Below are 5457 nucleotides of genomic sequence, written 5' to 3'. Positions count from 1 at the left end.
CATCTATTTAATTTTAGTGTTGATGTATGTAAACACCATATTCAAAGAAATCACACATTACATTTTTACATTCCATTCACATTGAGTATTCCAGATGGTAGCTTATTTACCAGGCTGTGGTCATCTTCAGAATATGAGATTCTTATGTATCTTCTGTATCGTCATATCCCTGAAAGTATGAATGTAGGTAATATGTATATTAGCATGGAATTGGAACTTTTACACAACAAAAGCCAACCTTTATGTATTATAACAACAACGATAATAACTAGTAACTGCTAGCAGTTATGATGGGGCCGGCCAGATATAGCTTAAGAGGAAAAAGAAAAACAAAGTAAAGTGCTTGGAGAAAGAAGTAATAAGATGAAGATTATCATTAAAACTCTGAAATATCTTTGAAAATATGTCTCTATATCACACGGCAATATGCCAGATTAGGCATAAGCATGTTTATTCGGCAGAACCCAGGACTCAAACTCACAACATTTGAGACCGAGGGCAAATCACAAACTTGTTGAGATATCTGAGAAGTGGCTTGACAGTAGGTGGCTGACTTGAGCCGAATGTCCACCAGATGTGTCACGGCTCCGGCACGGAAGTGGAACAGCCGGGGCACGGGATCGGAACGGCTTTGGAACGGAAGGCAATGTACACCGCGTGCGTTTGATTGAGTTATATGCATCACCCACAAGTCAAAGTGCATTTTCACGTTTGTTAGACGCAAGCGGATCCGGCAAAAATAACACGGAAAAAGAACGGAACGTCAGAAATTGCCACGCGGGTTCCGCACAGCTCCGGCACGGAAGCCGTGCCGCTACCGTAACGCATCTGCACCCGGTGGACATTGCAGCGCTGATTCACATGGGTGCGAGTCTGTTCCGGCACACGCACGGCATTTTTATCACATTTTTTTTATGTTTTTCAAATTTTTGTATCATATGATGCCTGGGGGTTTTCCTTAATAATTAAGACTTGCATGATCTTTTCCTAAAACTTCTACTATAGCCTTGTCTTGACGCCTACAAAAATGTTACCTTCTTTTGGCTGCATATGTAATATTCATAACCATATGCAAATATCCAGTTTTGACAAAAATCATTAATATTTCAATATATTTCCTTAATGTATATCCCTCATCCATTTCTTCCATTGGTCTAGTGCCTTTTAATGATTATATCAATATCACTTATGATTGTTTTTTTTTCTTTTTCTTTTTTTTCGATCAAGACATTTGTGATTAACTGAGCATTGCTTTCCAGTGTTGTATCTCTCCACATATCAACCTTTGTGTAATCTGTCACTGTAAAAAATGTGTTTGTTTACTTAATAAAATTATGGCAACAAAGTGACACGTAATAATTTTGAATAGATTTAGTGACACGTAATATTATGAATAGATTTCAAGTCTATGACATTTATTAAAACGTATTGAATAAGTTATTAAAATTTACACAAAAGTAAGTCAAGGGTAATAAAAATACCTATGAAAATGTGTTGGATTTAGCAAAAATATGCTTAAAGGCCCCATATTGTGGAAAACAGGATTTCCCTAGGGAGTTCTGGATTCGGACGGCTGTGGGGAAAAAACTGTCCTTGAAGCAGGTGTTTTCGGAGTGTAGAGACCTGTAGCGTCTACCTGAGGGCATGGATTGAAATAGGTAGTGTGCTGGGTGGGAGGGGTCCTCGGCAATCCTGCCAGCATGAGTGGCTGTACGGTTGGTGAAGAGGGAGTCCAAAGAGGGAAGGTCACATCCTGTGATTTTGGAGGCCTTCTTGACTATTTGCTGAAGTTTGTGTTTGGAGTAGCTATCTGTGGTTCCGTACCAGACTGTGATGGATGAAGTGAGTATACTCTGAATGATGGGGGTGTAGAATTGGACCAGCAGGCGTTGTTTGACCCTGTACTTCCTCAGTTGCCTCAGGAAGTACAATCGCTGCTGGGCCTTCTTCATGATGGTGGTGGTGTTGATGTCCCATTTTAGATTATTGCTGATGTGGGTGCCAAGGAATTTGAAGGAGTCGGTCAGAGTTATGGGTTGGTCTGAGATTATTATTGGCTGTTTAGGTGTATTTTTTGTGGTCCTGAAGTCGATGGCTATTTCCATAGTTTTGGAGGTGTTGAGCAGGAGGTTGTGTTGTGAAATCACCAGCAAGGATGGTTGGTGTCCGGCCGATTGCGGTGGGCTGGTCTGGACAAAAGTCCCAGCACATCCCTGAATACGTTGTCCCAATGTGCTACTCCTTTCACCATCTGCAGTTCCCACTGTCACATCACCTCACCTGGCGCTTCAACTGTTGAAGTGATTGCTTGCTATATTGAGCTTGCCTTATTTGGTGGTATGTGGGGTCTTGTCTGTGGTGCTGAAGTTACATTAGATGTCTGTGTAATGTTTTTTTTTTTCTTTTTTGTATTCAGGCCTTTGAAAATTCATGGTGGAAACAATGACTTAGCACGTCTGATGTGAGTTGCATTCAAATTTGATACAGTATAGCTCTCTGTGTAAAGGCTAAAATGGCATTTGTAGGCTCAAGTCAATCTAAGGTGTAAAGTAATGTGTTGGTTAGTACATTATCTTACATTTGTCTGTAGTATGTGTGTTGAGCCTGTATAGTTTAAGTTAATTTAAATTTATGATCTTTATTGCCATAGTAAATTTAACTTTTTTGCGTGTAAAGTGGAAGGAGGGGTTCACTTCAAGTGAGGTCACCCTAGACTGCTTATTCACTGGAGAGTTTTCCCTACCTGTAGCTGCCAGCGCTGTGGTGTCTCACGTTTCACTCTTGAAACGGTTAGCCAATCAGAACAGAGGGTCGTTAATATTAATGAGCCTTAAAGGAATAGTTCACCCAAAAATTAAAATTCAGTCATTATCTACTCATTCTCATGCCAGTACAAACTCGGGTGAGTGTTTTTTCTTCATACAACTTACCTAGAGTTCTCCAGGCTTGCTGCTGGAGGAGCTTCTTCCAGTGAATGGGGAGCCGGACGTTCTGCTTCAAAAAGGGCAATAAATGTCCATAAAATTACTCCATAAAGCTCGTGTAGTATAATCAAAGTCTTTTGATGCCTGACGACGCCTGAGCTGCTCTGTCCTGCATCGTGGGAGGAGGAGCCTGTGGCTGAAGCTGCTCCTCATCAGCCTCAGCTCGTCGTAGAGAGGGTGAGAGGGGTTCTCCAGGATGGCATTGATCTTTCCCCTCATCCTCTTCTCTGCCACTGCCTCCAGACTGTCCAGTTTTGCCTTCTTCACCAGCTTGTTCAGTCTGTTGGCTTGTTCAGTCAAGGCCCTGCCTTGATGCCGCCTCCCCAGCACACCACAGCAAAGAAGAGTGCACTGGCTACTACAGACTGGTAGAACATCTGCAGCAGCCTGTTGCACACGTTGAAGGACCTGAGTCTCCTCAGGAAGAACAGCCTGCTCTGTCCTTTCCTGTAGAGGGCCTCAGTGTTGTCCGATCAGTCCAGTTTGTTGTTGAGCTGCACTCCTAGGAACCGATATGAGTTCACCATCTCTACCTCCTCCCCCTGGATGGTGACAGGAGTTGGGGGCCTCCCACTCTTTCTGAAGTCCACCACCAGCTCCTTGGTCTTCGTGATGTTGAGCTGGAGATGGTTGTTGTCGCACCAACCTACAAAGCTCTCTACCAGGTCTCTGTATTCCTCCTCATTGTCCTCCGTGATGCAGCCGACAATGGAGACAATGATGGCCTGTCCCTTTCTGTCCCTATAGAAAAACATACTGTATATCCAGTTTCTCCTTTTGTGCTTTTATGAATGTCCAGTCCCTCTTGTTGTGTCACTTTCCTTCCGTGATAGTTGCAAACCACCTCGCTGTTTGTAAATGGTCTGGTGGTCACGACACCCTTGCCCTTTCGCCCATCGTCTGTAATTAGAAGCCCCTTCAACTTCTGATTTTTGGTAAGTTTCTTTATGGTCTTACTGCCCATCGCAGTCTTGACTGGACCGGCAGGCCTCCGCTACCTGATGATTGTTACTGCGTCTGGTAGGTTGACTGTCCAACCGTGTTTCTGCATCCAGCTGCGAACCCGGCCTTTAGATGGCAGACGTCGACCAAAATGTGCTGTAAAGGCATGAAAAGTTTTATTAACCAGCACATCCAATGAGACAATATTGTGAAGATGTAATAATTCCAATTATGAGGTATTGTTAGTAATTAAATAAAATTACTCACTTAGAACATGCTGCACACAAAGCTGCAGCTGGTCACTGTGCCAGCGGTCACGGCAGTGGCGCTTATGCACCCCTGTCAGCTGTGCTCTGATGGACCTTTTTGGAGCAGTCCACATGGGTTTTTGTTTTTGATGCGTTTTATCCAATCATATTCAGCGAAGCAAAGCAATATTTTACATTTACCAATAGAATGCGAGCAAGTTTTTTTTTTTTATCCAATGAACAGCAAGCTACTTTCTATCACAATGTAGCACCAATTCTGTGGTGTAGCACAGCTGAAATATGGAAATGAAGTTTATGAAAGCTGGTGAAGATACACGCGTCACTGAGACAGGAGTAAAAAACAAACGGCGATAGGTATGGATTGAATAAACGGGTGGAGACTGGAAACCGTTTGACACTTGGTGCGACAAATTAAGGGAACCGGGTGTTTGTTCTGCACTGTGTGCTCAACCAGCAGAAACACAGCGCCGCTATGCGCGTACTCCTATATCTGACCACATTGCCGGGAGTGAGAGTTACTGTACAGCTGCCGCTCCAGCGGCAATGGCAGACCGGAACGTGATCTGTCTTTCACAATTTACAATCGTCATTCAGCATAAAAATGTGGCATTGCTTTGGCTGTTCTCTACAGAGCTCCCCAGGGGTCACCTGGTAGTAAACCGTGCCCTCGAATTAGTGATCAGTGCGCACGGAGTCCTAAACCATGGCCGCGGATTAGTAGACCGTGCACACAGATTTTTAATATGTATATTGATAATGTCAAACAGGGACACCACAGCGGCCCACAGAGTTGCATATACAATTTAATTAACATGCTTTTTCTACAAGCATGATTTATAGGGAGTAAATAGGTTTCATATTGTCACCAAAACACACATCGGATCATAAATTAGACCTACTGATGTGATTAATCAATGGTTATGGTTCACATATGGTCTAGGTGCCTAATGGCTATTACAGCTCACTATATGTATGCCAAGCTGTGTGTAATGGCTCTGGCTCACTGTATATAGGCCTAAAAGTCCCTCTTTGATGTTATCAACATAGATATTACAAATCTGTGCGCATGGTTTACTAATCCGTGGACATGGTTTAGGAGTAAATTGTAAGAAAACTGTGCCCACTGATTTCCGCATCATTTTTTTTTGTACCAGGTGACCCCTGGGGGGCTCCACAGTTATCCTTATTGCACTAGGTTTATAGTGTAGAAGTGGCAGGAAAGTTGAGATGGACAACTTCTCTAGTTGACTACACCAATTCGT

The sequence above is a fragment of the Centroberyx gerrardi genome, chromosome 24 (genome assembly GCF_048128805.1).
Source record: "Centroberyx gerrardi isolate f3 chromosome 24, fCenGer3.hap1.cur.20231027, whole genome shotgun sequence".
Classification (NCBI taxonomy): Eukaryota; Metazoa; Chordata; class Actinopteri; order Beryciformes; family Berycidae; genus Centroberyx; species Centroberyx gerrardi.
Note: the sequence above shows the minus strand (reverse complement) of the source record.